The sequence below is a fragment of the Meles meles genome, chromosome 1, assembly GCF_922984935.1.
Source record: "Meles meles chromosome 1, mMelMel3.1 paternal haplotype, whole genome shotgun sequence".
Classification (NCBI taxonomy): domain Eukaryota; kingdom Metazoa; phylum Chordata; class Mammalia; order Carnivora; family Mustelidae; genus Meles; species Meles meles.
Genome location: NC_060066.1, coordinates 199,600,992 through 199,617,768, shown reverse-complemented (window position 1 = coordinate 199,617,768; position 16,777 = coordinate 199,600,992).

Here is a 16,777-nt window from a genome sequence, read left to right as displayed (position 1 = left end):
AAGAGCTAAAACTCTTAGGAAAACTTGGAATAAGGGCTTTACCATGTTAGATTTGGCAATGATTTGTTGGATTCTGACACCAAAGGCGCAAACAATGCAAAAAAAAAATAGACGAATTGGACTTCATAAAAACTAAAAAATTCCGTACATCAAATGACACTATCGATAGGATGAAAGGCGATGCAAGGCCCTTAGGTGCTCGCTGCCTGCTCCAGGGTCCTTCTGATGGACATAGCGGCCACAGGACTGTGGGATATCCTGTAGATCCCGATTGCATTTCTACTAGATTTTAGGGATAGGTAAGCAGATACATCATCTCTTATTTCAGACCAGAGAGGTTGATTTTTGTCATTATGATTGTCCATTTGCCAAGGTAGGAATATAGAACCATTCTATTTTCTCTCCCTGATGTTGATGACTCATGGAACTTCATGTAAGTGGAATCAAGCAGTATTTATCTTTTGGTGATTGGTGTATTTCACTTAGCATCATGTCCTCAAGTTTTCTCCATGTTGAGACTTCCTGCATTTTTAAGGCTGAATAATATTACATTATATATTTATATACACCACATTTTGTTTATCCGTTCGTCAATGTATACTTGGTTGTTTCCACAAATAAGCTGTTGTGAATAATGTTGCTGAGAACGAATATCTGTACAAGACCCCACTTTCAATTTGCTTGCGTGTCTACCTAACAGTGACATTGATGGTTCATATGGTAATTATATTTTTAATTTTTTCCAGAACCACTGTGTTATTTCCCACAGTGGCCATATCAATTTACTTTCCCACCAACAATGCACAAAGTTTCCAATGTTACCACATCCTTGCCAAAACTTATTTTCTGCTTTTTGTTTTTGTTTTTATAATAGTCATCCTAATGGTTGTCAAGTGATATCTCATTGTGGTTTTGATGTGTATTTCCCTAACGATCAGTTATGATGAATATCTTTTCAAGTGTTCATCAGCCATCTGTATTCTTTGGAGAAATATCTATTCATGTCCTTTGCCCATTTCTGAACTAGGTTGTTCTGTTGATTTATGAGAGTTCTTTATATATTCTGGATATGAAGCCCTTATCCGATATATGATTTGCAAATATTTCCTCCTGTTCCATAGGTTGCCTTTTCACTCTACTGATAGTGTCCTTTGATGCACAGAAGCTTTTAGTTTTCATGAAGTCCAGTTTGCCTATTTTTTCTTTTGTTATCTGTGCCTTTTTTCTAAAGACTTTATTTGTTTATTTAGAGAGAGTGAGTGGGGGAAGGGGCAGAGGGAGAGAGAGAATCTCAAGCAGATTCCACGCCGAGCATGGAGCCCCACATGGGGCTCAAGCCCATGACTCAGAGATCATGACCGGAGCTGACATCAAGAGTCAGAAGCTCAACTCACTGAGCCTTTGATGTCAGAATCCAACAAATCATTGCCAAATCTAATGTGGTGAGATTTTATTCCCAGTTTTCCCAAGAATTTTTGCTCTTTTGTTTAACTCTATCTATCTATGGGGTTATTTTTTGTCTATGGTATAGGATGAGAGTCCAACTTCATTCTCTTGTATGTGGATCTCCAGTTTTCCCAGAACCATGTGTGGAAAAGATTGTCCTTCCCCTGCTAAGTGGTCTTGGCACCCTTGTTGAAAATCAGTTGACCTTACACATGAGAATTTCTTTCTTTCTTTTTTAAAAGATTTTTTATTTGTTTATTTTTTAAACATTTTTTTAAAGATTTTATTTATTTATTTGACAGACAGAGATCACAAGTAGGCAGAGAGGCTGGCAGAAAGGGAGGGGGAAGCAGGCTCCCTGCCGAGCAGAGAGCCCGATGTGGGGCTTGATCCCAGGACCCTGGGACCATGATCCGAGCTGAAGGCAGAGGCTTTTAATCCACTGAGCCACCCAGGTGCCCCTGAAGATTATTACTGGGCTCCCTATTCTATTCCATTGATGTGTAGATCTCTCTCTATGTTGGTGTCATATTGTTTTGAATCCTATAGATTTGTAGTAAGTGTTGAAATCAGAAAGTATGAGACCTCCAACTTTGTTCTTCTGCTTTTATTGAAAGATTGTTTTAGCTGTTTGGGGTTTTTTGAAATTCCTTATAAGTTTTAGGAAGGATCTTTCTATTTCTGAAAAAAAAAATAGTCATTGGGAGTTTGATAACAATTGCATTGAGTCTGTAGATCACTTTGGGCAGTATTAACATTTTAACAATATTAAATCTTTCAATCTATGAACATGATATCTTTCCACTCATTTATGTCTTCTTTAATTTCTTCTAGCAATGTTTTGTAGTTTTCATTATACAAGTCTTTCACCTCCTTGATTAACTTAATTACTAAGTATTTCATTCTTTTTAGTGCTATTATAAATGGAGTTGTTTTCTTAATTTCCTTTTCATATTTTCATTGTTACTGTAGAGAAATGCAATTGATTTTTGAGGGCTGCCTTTGTATTCTGCTACTTTTTCAAATTCATTTATTAGTTCCAGTAGACATTTGATGGAAACCTCAGGGTTTTCTTAAATATTTATTTATTTACTTACTTATTTATTTATTTGACAAAGATACAGAGCACAAGTAGGCAGAGAGTCAGGCAGAGGAAGAGGGAGAGGGAGAAGCAGGCTCCCCACTGAGCAGGGAGCCCAATGGGGGACTCAATTCCAGGACCCTGGGATCATGACTTGAGCCGAAGGCAGCCAATCAACCGACAGAGCCACCCAGGCAACCCTAGGATTTTCTATATATAAGATCATATCATCTGTGAGCAGAGGTAATTTTACTTCTTCCTTTTCAATTTAGATGTTATTTATTTATATTGCCTAATTGCTCTGCCTAGGACTTGTAGGACTATGCTTAATAGAAATGGTGAAAGTGAACATCCTTGCCTTGTTCTTGCTTTTAGAGGAAAAGTTTTTAGTCTTTCACATTGAATGTGATGTTTGCTGTGGGTTTTTCAGATATGACTGTCATTATGTTAAAAATAGTTTACTTCTATTCCTAGTTTGTTGAGTGTTTTTATCATGAAAAATTGTTGAATTCTGTCAAACGTTTTTTCTGCATCAATTGAGATGATCATGTGTTTTTCTTTCATTCTGTTAATATGCTGTATTACATTGATTGATTTTTGTATATTGAACCATCCTTGCATTCCCGGAATAAATGCCACTTGGTCATGGTATATAATTGGTTCACTATGCTATTGGATTCAATTTGATAGTATTTTGTTGAAGGCTTTTGTAGAAATGTTCATAAGGAAAATTGGTCTGCCATTTTCCTTTCCTGCAGTGTCTTTTTCTGGATTTGAAATCAGGATAGTAAAGGATGAGTTAGGATTTGTTCCCTCCTTTCCTTTTCTTTTTTTTTTTTTTTTTGGAAAAGTTTGAGAATGATTGGTGTTAGTTTTTGAATATTGGTAGAATTTACCAGTGAAGCCATTAGGTGGAGGGCTTTCCTTTCTCAAGAGATTCAGTCTCCTGATTAAATCTCCTTACTAGTTATAAATCTAATCAGATTTTCTATTTCTTCATGATTTAGTCTTGGTAGGTTTTCTACTTCGAGGGATGTTTCCATTTCATCTAGGTAATACAATTTCTTGGAGTACAAGTGTTCATAGTTCTCTCATAATCTTTTTATTTTTGTAAAATTGGTTAGTGAGGTCCTCACTTTCATTCCTGATTTTAGTCATTTGAGTATTCTTTGTTTAGTCAATCTGTTAGAAGTTTGTCAATTTCATTGATTTTTCTTTTCAAAGAAATAACTTTTGGTTTCGTTGATTTTCTTTCTCTCCCTCTTTTTTTTTTAAATTCTCTATTTCTCTTATCTCTGCTCTAATCTCTATTATTTCCTTTCTTCTGCTAGGTGTGGGTTTAGTTTGTTCTTCTTTATTTTCTTAAGTTGTCAAGTTACATGGTTGTTTTGAGATCTGTCTTGTTTTTTTAATGTGTTTGTATATAAACCTTTCCCCCTTAGCACCACTTTCACTGGGTCCGAAAAGTTTTGGTAAGTTGTACTTTCATAGTCATTCAACTTTAAGTATTTTTAAATTTCCCATATGATATATACCCACTTGTTGTTTAAGAGTGTGTTGTTCATCTGTCATGGCCATGTGTATAGTTAGTGTTGTAGTGGGAAGGTGAAGACCCTGAACCAGAAGTTATAAACCATCTCCAGACCTTTTGCAAGAAGTCTACATGTTATTAACACTGAATTTAAACTTGCCATTGTATATAAACTATATTAATTATGTGTTTTGCATAAAATTGCCAAAACACAGTGATGGTGTATGATGGTATAGGACCTTGAAAAAAAAATCTATATATTGTGCTTTTCCTCTGTGTATGGGAAAGCCACTTTTAGTGGGTGACTGCCATTTGAAGACTCAGTTGGATGTATAGCTAAATCTTGCACCATATTGTACTGTATGTGTATTATTGCTAGTAGTTGTTTATGGCAATGAAGAGTTTATTTTTTAAAAATCTGTTATGTGCAATTGAAATAAATTTTGCATTTGCTAAAAAAGTGTGTTGTTTAATTTCTACAGTTTGGATAATTTTCCAGTTTTCCTTCTGTTATGGACTTCTAAACTCATCCTGCTGTGGTCAGAGAAGATACTTTGAATAATGCCTATATTATTAAGTGTATTGAAAAACTGAGATTTAACTTGTGACCTAAAAGATAGTCTATCCCAGAGAATGTCCCATGTACATTTGGGAAGAAAATATATGTAGTTGGGTAGAGTATCCTCTACATATTTGTTAGATCTGGTTCGTTTACTATATTGTTCAAATCCTCTATTTCTTTACTCATCTTCTATCTGGTTGTTCTACCCATTATTGAGAGTATGGTATTAAGTCTCAAATGATTATTATTGAAATGTCTTTTTCCCCTCAGTTCTATCAATTTTTGGTTCACACATTTAATGATCTGTTACTAGTTTCATAAACAACTTCCCCTCCTCCTCTTCCTCCTCCTCTTCTTCCATTTCCTTCTTCTTTGTCAAGATTTTATTTTTTAAGTCATCTCTATACCCACCAAGGGTCTTGAACTCACAACCCAGACATCTAGAGTTACATGTTTTACTGACTGAGCCAGCCAGGTGCCACAAACTTCTTCTTTTTAAAGATTTATTTTTTTATTTGAGAGAGAGAGAGAGAGAGTAGGGGGAGGGCCATAGGGAGAGAATCTCACGCAGACCCACACTGGGGGGGGGGCCTCAATCTCATGACCCATGAGATCACAACTTGAGCTGAAACCAAGAATCAGATTTTTAACTGACTGAGCCACCCAGGTGCCCTTATCCTTCTCTTACATACACTTAAGGTTGATAATTCTTCTCCAGCCAATGGACAAAACATTCATTTTCATGGTGAGATGACCTTTTGCTTATTCCTAAGGAAGGGTGACATTTAACCAGTATATTTCTTTTTTATTTTATTTTATTTATTTGACAGAGAGAAATCACAACTAGGCAGAGAGGCAGGCAGAGAGAGAGGAAGCAGGCTCCCTGCGGAGCAGAGAGCCCGATGTGGGGCTTGATCCCAGGACACTGGGATCATGACCTGAGCCGAAGGCAGAGACTTTAACCCACTGAGCCACCCAGGTGCCCCTTAACCAGTATATTTCTGATGGCCCTACTGGCTGTAGAATGTTGATTAATCAAATGTCTGATTGGATGTTGTGTATAATAAACTAGTTGATATTTTCATTACCACCCTTTTCTGGAGTGATAAAATCCTGTGGTCATTTTAAATTAAAAAAAATTATTTAGGGGCACCTGGGTGGCTCAGTGGGTTAAAGCCTCTCCCTTCCGCTCAGGTCATGATCTCAGGGTGCTGGGATCAAGCCCCGCATCGGGCTCTCTGCTCAGCAGGGAACCTGCTTCCCCTCTCTCTGCCTGCCTCTCTGCCTACTTGTGATCTCTGTCTGTCAAATAAATAAATAAAATCTTTAAAAAAATTATTTAAATTTCAGTTAATTAACAGTGTAGTATTAGTTTCGGGGGTAGAATTTAGTGATTCATCAGTTGTATGTAACACCCAGAGCTCATTACATCAAGTGTCCTCCTTAATTCCCGTCACCCAATTATCCCATCCCCCCACCCCACCTCCAGCAACCCTCAGTTTGTTCCCTAGAGTTAAGAGTCTTATGGTTTGTCTCCTATGTTTTTTATCTTATTTTTCCTTCCCTTCCCCTACATTCATCTGTTTTATTTCTTAAATTCCAGGTATGAGTGAAGTCATATGGTATGTGTCTTTCTCTGACTTATTTCGCTTAGCATTATACCCTCTATTTCCATCCACTTTGTTGCAAATGGCAAGATTTCATTCTTTTTGAAGGCTGAGTAATAGTCCAGTGTGTGTGTATGTGTGTGTGTGTGTACCATATCTTTTTTTTTTATCCATTTATCCATTGATGGAGATCTGGGCTCTTTGTATATTTTGGCAGTTGTGGACATTGCTGCTATAAACATTGGTGTGCATGTGCCCCTTCATACCACTATGTTTGTGTCCTTTGGATAAATACCTAGTAGAGCAATTGCTGGGTTGTAGGGTAGTTGTATTTTTAACTTTTTGAAGAAACCCCATACTGTTTTCCAGAGTGACTGCACCAGTTTGCATTCCCACTGACAGTGTAGAAAGGGTCCCCTTTCATTGCATCCTTGATGACTTTTGTTGTTTCCTGACTTGTTAATTTCAGCCATTCTGACTGGTGTGAGGTGGTATCTCGTTGTGGTTTTGATTTGTATTTCTCTGAGGCCGAGTGGTATTGAGCATTTTTTCATGTGTCTGTTGGCCATTTGTATGTCTTCTTCAGAGAAATGCCTGTTCATGTCTTCTGCCCATTTCTTGACTGGATTATTTGTTTTTTGGGTGTTGAGTTCGATAAGTTCTTAATAGATTTTGGATATGTCACTTTAAATTTTATTTTTATTTTTATTTTATTTAATTTTTAAAAAGATTTTATGTATTTGAGAGAGAGAAAGTGAGAGACAGAGCATGAATGGAGGGGGAGGGCCAGAGGGAGAGGGAGAAGCAGACTCCTCACTGAGCAGGAAGCCTGATTCGGGGCTCAATCTCAGGACCCAGGTGCCCCACATCATTTTAAATCTTAAACTCAATTTTGATTCGGTGATTAAACTGGGTCAGCCCAGGTAGTAATCACGACTCTGAAGTTGACAGTTGAATGCTCTGCTCTTCCTTATTCTGCCTTCCACAGCTGGCTCTTTTTTGACATCTCTGGGATTGTAGTCAGGGAAGAAGGGTGAAGGAGAGTAAATAAGTTTCTTCTGGACCCCAAATCTTGTCAGATGGCTTCGTGTTTTCCTAGCTGCCTCTTTCTACCATGGGCACTTTGGGGGGTTCTTCAGTAACCCCTCCTCATGAGTTCACCTGGTTGCAATTTCTTCCCAGGGGGCAGTGTTCCCCCTTTAGGCTCACTGCTGTAGGACCTCCTTCAGCTTCTGCCTCTTCGCAGTATCCTTTTATGGCAGGATCCCCACTTGTAGGCAGGCATCTTTGTGGGTAGGATGCCTTTAAAAAAATACCATATAGGGAGGAATATAAATGCTCTGGGTTTTCTTTCCTCCCCCCCCCCCCCCCCCCCAGAAGGCATTAAGAACATATTGCAAGTTTACTGGGCTGCTAATAGCCTGGCTGCTACAGCCTGGAAACATGGCTACCTCCCATCCCACAGAAAGCCATATTCTGAGCCCTCCCTAGGAATATGGGCCCTGGAGAGTCCAGCAGAGGGGCCACAAGCAGAGGTTCTGGTATCACACTGACGCAGGTTGGAGTTCTCTGTGTATGACTTTGGGCAAATCACTTAACCTATTTCTCTGAGCCTTGGTTTTATCATCTGTTAAATGTGGATAGAAATAGTACTGACCTCTGTAGGGTTATGGTGAGAATTTAATAAGATTAATGCATATAGGGCATCTGGGTGGCTCAGTTGGTCAAGCGTCTACCTTTGGCTCAGATCATGATCCCAGGTTCCTGGGATCAGGCCCCGCCTCGGGCTCCCCACTCAGCGGGGAGCCTGATTCTCCCTCTGCCCCTCCCCCTACTCATGCTCTCTCTCCCTCTCTCTCTTGATCACTCTCTCTCAAACAAATAAAAATCTTTAAAAAAAAGGTAATGCATATAAATTGTGTAACATAGTATCTTGCCCTTAACAAAGTGTTCGATAGGTAATACTATTATCTAATGAGGGGTGCATTTAGAGTATGCCAAAGATCGTATCTTTGGATCCTACAAGGTAATGGTTATAACAAAATAAGATAAAGAGATATCAGTTAGAGGCAAGGAGATGACATAAAAATTCAGCCCTGGGGAACCAGAGTCAAGAGATGAGGCTTTCCTTGGGCAGGTTCCTTCTCACCATGGCCTAGAAGCTATGGTTTTCACAGACACACCCTTGTAGCCTGCTGTTCTCATGAGGGGGAGTTGCTCCATGGAGTCCGTTAGGCCAAGCACTTTTAATCATCTACGAAAACTATGCCAATCTGTGCATTTTTTTCTGTTGTGGCAAAACCCAGTCTCTTGTGCCACAGAAGCTTAATTCAAGGTTTCTTCCCAGACCCAAGCAGTCAACCAGAGGACAAACACTGGCCTGTGTGAGTCAGTGGAAAAGTCCAGATGTTTGTCAAGTGGATAGCTATGGAGATTGTTAGCTGTGATGAGTAAGTAGATCTTTTTTTTTAAAGATTATTTATTTATTTGACAAACAGAGATCACAAGTAGGCAGAGAGGTGGGGGTGGGGGGAGCAGGCTCCCTGCTGAGCAGATAATCCGATGCAGGGCTCGATCCCAGGACCCTGGGATCATGACCTGAGCCAAAGGCAGAGGCTTTAACCCACTGAGCCACCCAGGCGCCCCAAGTAAGTAGATCTTACTAGCATCAAGTTTCCCTGAAAAAGAGCCGGCCCACAGACATATTTCTTAAAACTGGGGGCAATACATAACTTGTGGTCCATAAAACAAAACTTTTAAAGGGCGCCTGGGTGGCTCAGTGGGTTAAGCCGCTGCCTTCGGCTCAGGTCATGATCTCAGGGTCCTGGGATTGAGTCCCACATCGGGCTCTCTGCTCGCAGAGAGCCTGCTTCCCTCTCTCTCTCTCTGCCTGCCTCTCTATCTACTTGTGATCTCTCTCTATCAAATAAATAAATAAAATCTTTTAAAAAAAAACAACAAAAAAACCACAAAACTTTTAAAATTCTTTTGACTAATTCATTCCTACATTAATTCACCCTTCTCTCTGACAGATCCAATGTCAGAGAAGCAGCTATAAATAACTAGGAGGGAGAATAGTGTCTGTAGATCCAGAAGCCAGAGACTTGACTTTGATGCCCTAATGATGGGGGTGTAAATCGAAAGTCCTAACCTATAATGTTTCCGTGGTAGTTATACCTCTAGGAATTTATTTAAGGGAAATTTATTTAAGAAAAGGAAGATTTATCTAAGGATATTCAGCTCAGCGTGTAATAGCAAAGAACTGGCAACAACAGTTGGGGATGGTGAAATTAATGACAGATAAGCCATAACATAAAATACCGTTAGTGGGAGCACCTGGGTGGCTTAGTGGTTTAAGCCTCTGCCTTCGCCTCAGATCATGGTCTCAGGGTCCTGGGATCAAGTCCTGCATCAGGCTCTCTGCTTGGTGGGGAGCCTGCTTTCCCCTCTCTCTCTGCCTGCCTCACTGCCTACTTGTGATCTCTTTCTGTGTGTCAAATAAACAAAATCTTTTAAAAAATACCATTAGTGATGTAGGTATATAGGTATATATACACAGAAACAGGTTCACAGTATATTGAGTTTAAAACATGAAAAATAAGAGCCAGGGAACAAAAGAATATGTATCATTTATTATCATTACCATTTTTATGAAAATAAAACCCCCAAAACTCAGTAATTGAGGGCTTTCTTAGTACTTGCTCTAAGGACTTCAAAGACGTTGATTTGTTTAATCCTTACGCTGTTAGGCACTGGTATTATCCCCATTTGACAGATGAAGAAATTAACATGCTGAGAGGTTGAAAAGCCTGCCGATATCATATGCTAGCGAGCTGCAGAGCTTTAGACCCAGGGCAGGCTCTGGGGTCTGTGCTCTTCCCACCACACATTGCCTCTCGGTATGGAAAAAAGACTAGAAGGACATTCCCTCAAAACCTCGTCTCTGGGAGGTAAGACATGGAGTGATTTTTTGTTGTTGTTGTTTTTGGGGTTGTTGTTGACCTGCCTTTTCTACGGTTAATACATGCACATATGTAAAAGACACACTCTAATAAAAATGTTTAAGATAGGGGCACCTGGGTGGCTCAGTGGTTTAAGCCGCTGCCTTCGACTCAGGTCATGATCTCAGGGTCCTGGGATCGAGTCCCGCATCGGGCTCTCTGCTTGGCAGGGAGCCTGCTTCCCTCTCACTCTCTCTGCCTGCCTCTCTGCCTACTTGTGATCTCTCTCTGTCAAATAAATAAATAAAATCTTTAAAAAAAAATGTTTAAGATAGAAGATCTTGGGGCGCCTGAGTGGCTCAGTGGGTTAAGCCTCTGCCTTCGGCTTGGGTCATGATCCCAGAGTCCTGGGATCGAGCCCCACATCAGGATCTCTGCCCAGCGGGGAGCCTGCTACCTCCTCTCTCTCTGCCTGCCTCTCTGCCTACTTGTGAGTTCTGTCTGTCAAATAAATAAATAAAATCTTAAAAAAAAAAAAAAAAAAAATCTTAACCGGACAAGTCTCTCTGAGCCTCAGTTTCTCCACCTACAGAATGGTAATAATGCTGATCCTGTAGAACTAGAGCCAAGATTGAGTGTGATAATGGATGTGGAAAAACCCTATTGTAGATTTGGAATATGTTAAAAATGTGAGGTGTTGCAATAGAAGGCAGAGTAAGAGAAAAATGTCTACAGGAATTCAGCGATTGTGAGGAAACACAGTGGGAGTTTGAGTTGGCTTCTTATCTCATTGGATTCTCTTTAGAGCCTTCCATGATTCCTAAAGATAGTGCGTTTCTTCTTTGTGCCATGAGTGTGAATAGTTGGGAGACAGGTATAGTCATGGTCTTAATAGAATTAGATGGCTCCCATGTTCCACTATTTTTTTCAGTGAGTATTGAGTGTTCCAGATTTCCTTTGGTTATCAATCTGGTTGCCAGCATGAACCTGTTTGGGTTGTTCTTCTCAAGGCTGCTGCCCATCTTACTGTCCACACAGCTTCTGGCCTGAAGTACTGAGAGCTCAGACATTGGAGCGGGCCAAGATATGGAGAGCTTGGATCAACAGACTAGCAAGGAAACTGAGGGTAGACCCTGGGTGTCCACCTGGGTGATGAACACTTTAAAAACTGATCTAAAATAACTCTGGGTGCTCATTTTTTTGCTGGTTGTTTGGTATAATCACTACCTTTGAGGATTACAGAGGACACACAGGGTCCTCTAGTTCTCAACACAGAGTGAGCTGTGTAGGGGAAGCAAAACCTTATTTCTACCTTCTTAGGGTCTCTGGCCTGAGAATTAAAATGACAGAAGATATTAACAGGAGAAAAGCACACAGATATATTTCTTTTTCTTTTTTAAAAGATTTAAAAAAAAAGATTTTATTTATATAATATATATAATATAAAGATATTATTTTTTAAAGATTCCACTTAATTTGACAGAGATCACAAGTAGGTACTGTAGAGGCAGGCAGAGAGAGAGGGGGAAGCAGGCTCCCCGCTGAGCAGAGAGCCCCGATGCAGGGCTTGACCCCACCACCTGAGCATCATGACCTGAGCTGAAGGCAGAGGCTTTAACCCATTGATTCACCCAGATGCCCCAAGCATACAGATATATTTCTAAATTTTAAGTGATAAGGACCTAAAGACCCAAAGACGTGGCAAAGCCTAAATGCTTTTATAATAGGTTGAACAAGAGATACAATTGCGGAAAAGTAACTAAAATATGTGGGGAGTTTAAAGTAAGATAAGAGTTATTTTAATCAGGTCTGTTTGTAGGGAATTCTCTTGGCCTCTGCCCCCATCTCTGATGGTAAGAATGTTTCTCTCCTCCTGGCCTAGGAGGATGTCTTTCACATGGGAATATTCTTTTTTGTTTTCAGGAAGAAAAAGGGAGGGGAGGTCAGAGTGACCTTTGTACCTGCTGTTTTTCAAGTGTCTTTAGTTCAAAATAAGCCTTCTGCCACCCTTTAGCTGGGGTTGGAGCACTCAAGCAGCCATCCTCAAAGATCCTGATTCTGGGGTGGCAGTCCATGCTTCAGAATCCTTTAAAGTTCCCGGAGGTTAAGAAGCCCTGGGTCAGAGTCACAGGAAGTGTGGGAGTTTAGCATTGACTTCCTGTACCCCATTTAGTGATTGCACCGAATTGGCTGTAATGGCCGAGGACTGATTTGCAAAGGCTTGGGAATGTATGAGCAACTGGGGAACGCGGGGCAGATGCTTCCCCAGGAAACACATTCAGGGTGTGTTGGAGGGGGTGTGTGTGTGTGTGTTTCGATACCAGTCTGGCAACAAGATTAGAGCCACAAGGCACATCAAAACATCAGACAGGTGTTCTACTTTGCTTTCTTGGCAAGTTCCAAGAACTTGCTTCTCCTAACTGAAATTAGCCAGCAACTGACCGGCTTGCCAGCATTCAAAGTTGTACTCTGAATTCACAGATCAATAACCAAACAGCTTGAGTAGACAAACTGCGAGGTGCATGATCCAATAACCAAACCAGTCTGAGTTAAACAAACTGGGAGGTGCATGATCCAGCCTGAAAGCCAGTGGGTCCGACTAAAGAGACATGCTTGAAAGGTGTGGCAAACCTGTATGATTGCCTCACTACCTTGCCACTCGTGGAGTTTAAAGTACGAGTATCAGCCTGCAACTTGCCAATCCTGCAAAGCCAGACTCTCTGAAACACCTTTTTGTCCCACTTGTACTTACACATTAGGTAGGTAAACTTGATGTAAAAGATTCTGTTGATTTTGGCTCCCACTGGTATGTAATTCAAAATGCATCCTCCTGGGGGAGGATTTTAGTGAGTGTGCAAATCCCTTTCCTTTTTCCCTCCATTCCACGGAGCCCAGGTTCAATGCTTGTAACCTGAACTCTGTAGCAATGTCAGCAGGTTAATTTTTGTGTTTACAGTTGGCATTGTCTGACCTTGACTCTCGGGGATAACTGAGGAAATGAATCTCTCCAGACACACCACTTTATTCTCTGATAAATTGTCAAGGGAAGTCTTTGAGTTCTTTTAGGGCTGGGATGGAGCCTCTTTCACTGCTGTAGCCCCAGGGCTTGGCAGAGTGCCTGCCTTAAAGAAGGCACCAGATAAATCTTGGTTAAATAAATGTTTTGTATTAAACACCCACACATTTATTATGAGTTTGGCTCCCAGCATGGGTAGCTGATTTATATCCCGAGAGTTGTTTCTTTGTATCACCACTTTCCTTTTTGAACTGAGAACCACTAATTGCATTGTGTTGGTGGCCCTGACTTTACAGACGGGCAGGGAGGGGCTAGGGAGAGGCTGCATTAGACGTTCTGAAGAGGGAGTGTTTTTGGCTCCTGCTCTCCAGTTCTGATTGTTACCAGCGCTTGGTAAATATTAATGAAGGTTGAGGTTGGAGCTCTATTGGGAGGCTGCTGGGAGTCTGGGACATAGTAAAGGCTTTAAGAGGGCTCTCCTGAGAACAGCCGGACTCTGACCGGGCAGAAATGGAGGTTTCATACCACCCTAGCAGTTCTACCAGTCCAGTCTACAGCCATTCAGCATGGGCTCTGGGCAGAGCACCTTTCAGGCACTGGGGAAGACAGAGGGCACTCAGACACAAACGCTTCAGGGGGACACAGAGCACGAGCTCTGAAGACTTAGCTTGTAGCTCTCAGCTTTAAATTTTATGGGCCTCACATTTTTCATCTGCACAGTAGGGATCAAAATCGCAACTACCCCATAATTGGTGCAGATAAGCAAAAAACAACGTGGTACAGGGAAGGGGAAGGCAGAGAAAGTACCCACTATGTTGTGTGTGTTGATAAGTGTCCAAAATACTACCTGTGTGTTTACACAGGTAAGAATCAGAGAGCAGGGTGACTGAATTCTGTAATACAATTTGGAGCCAGTGAAGTGGGTTCTGTTTGTTTGTTGTTTTTGTTTTTTGTTTTGGGTGCCTGTGTGGCTCAGTCTGTTAAGTGTCAGCCTCCTGATTTGGGCTCAGGTCATGATCTCACGGTCGTGAGATCAAGCCCCGTGTCGGGCTCACACTGGGTGTGGAGACTGCTCTTAGGTTTCTTTCTCCCTCTCCCTCTGCCTCTCTAAAATAAATAAATAGTAACACAATCAAATTGGTGTAGAGAGGAAGGAGGATGGGGACGGAGTGTGGTGGAGATGAATTTGACTGAATTTGATGGTGGAGATGATGGTATTTGGATGATATGAATAAAAAAGAATTAGACCTACCAAATGGGAGAAGATATTTGCAAACGACATATCAAATAAAGAGCTAGTGTCCAAGATCTAGAAAGAACTTACCAAACTCAACACCCCAAAAACAAATAATCTAGTTCAAAAATGGACAAGAAGACAAGAACAGACATTTCTCCAAAGAGGACATACAAAGGGCCATCAAACACATGACAAATGCTCAGTATCACTCAGCATCATGGAAATACAAATCAAAACCACAATGAGATACCACCTCACACTAATCAGAATGGCTAAAATTAACAAGTCAGGAAACAACAAATGTTGGTGAGGATGCAGAGAAAGAGGAACCCTCCTATCCTGCCGGTGGGAACGCAAGCTGGTGCAGCCACTTTGGAGAACGGTGTGGAGATTCCTTAAGAAATTAAAAATAGGGGCGCCTGGGTAGCTCAGAGGGCTAAAGCTTCTGCCTTTCGCTCAGGTCATGATTTCAGTCCTGGGATTGAGCCCCACGTTGGGCTCTCTGCTCAGCCTCCCCTCTCTCTCTGCCTGCCTCTCTGCCTACTTGTGGTTTCTGTCAAATAAATAAATAAAATCTTTAAAAAAAAAGAAGTTAAAAATAAAGATCCCATATGACTCAGCAATCACTACTAGATACCACAAAGATATAAATGTGGTGATCTGAAGGGGCACGTGCACCCCAATGTTTACAGCAGCAATGTCCCTGATAGCTAAACTGTGGAAAGGGCCCAGATACTCAGAGAAAGATGACTGGTAAGAAGATGTGGGCTGTGTGTGTGATGAAATATTACTCAGCCATCAAAAAGGATGAAATCTTACCATTTACATCGTTGTGGGTGGAACTAGAGGGTATTATGCTGAGCAAAATAAGTCAATCAGAGAAAGACAATTTCATATGGTTTCATTCCTACGTGGAATATAAGAAACAGCACAGAGGATCATAGGGGAAGGGAGGGAAAATGGAATGGGAAGAAATCAGAGAGGGAGACAAACCATGAGAGACTCTTAACTATAGGAAACCAACAGGGTTGTTGGAGGGGAGGTTGGGTGGGGGAATGGGGCAACTGGGTGACGGGTATTCAGGAGGTCACAAGATGTGATGAGCACTGGATGTTATATGAAACTGATGAGTAACTGAACTCTGCATCTAAACTAATGAGGTACTATATGTTGGCTAATTGAATTTGAGTAAAAAAGAAACATTTAGAGATATAAAATACACTTTCATACAAGTATCCAACCAGATAGAATATGTAAAATGCAGCGATAAACACTTGGCACTTCATAAATCTTGGCTATTAAAAAAAGAACTAGAAAAAAAGTGCTCAGACTGAAACCACACCGTTATATTAAAAAAAAAAAAATCACAGTAAGGGTCTTTTCCGAAGTTCAAGTCTTGAACTCATTAATTGAATACAGCCTGGCTACTATCTGACGTCTAAGCCAGCTTCTGGAGTTTTTAGGAAACACATTACATTTTCAGTAAGCTAGCAGATGCTTATTATACACATCTTATTTGACTATAATATGATTAGCACCAGAAAGCCCCATGCTCAAAAATATCTCTGCTATATATTTCATCAAATTAATTTGATTAACAAACTTCTCTTTTAAAATTCAGTAGCTTAAAGAAGGTTTTTTTTTAAGAAAACACAAGGTCCGTGGCCAGAAAGACACAAGGGTGGGGGATGATGGAAACAAAAAACTGAAGGTTAAATAACGAATTATTCGGGACCTATTAACAGTATATATAAATTCTGCAGTGACCACGTTCCACGTTCATGGGATTTGGCGTTCTCTTTTAAAACACGCACGTTGGGTCGCTTATCCGTTTACCTCAGCGAAGTTGCCCTCTCCGTCTTCCCTACACCTCGCCGGCATCATCAACGGAGCTACAGCTTTACTCCCCTCCGCACTTACAACTGGGCGGAAAGGGGAGGCAGGGAGCCCCGGTTCTTTCAGCAAACTCTTCTTGCGCACTTACAATGTACGAGACACTGTGTTCAGAAAAATAAAACCCGGCCTCGCCCCCTTGAGGGTGTGGTGGTCCTGGTGGGGAAGAGGGGAGACAAATAGGGACACCAGCAGCTGCCATGCGAGACGATGAAGGGCTCTCACTGAAGTTAAGGACCCGTGGGGACTGACTGACCGGATCCGCGCATGTGTGGGAAACGCCTTCACAGGGGAGGCCACTTCGGAAAGTCTGGGGGCTGGGGTCGGGGACACGAGAGGGAATCGCAAGCTTTGGGGGTTGCAAAGAAGTTCCCGCGACCGAGGAGAATGAGAGGGGCGTCAGGAGCAAAGTGCGCAGAGGCCAGGCCTCAGGAGGCAACTTTGGTGCACGTCTTTCGGCCTT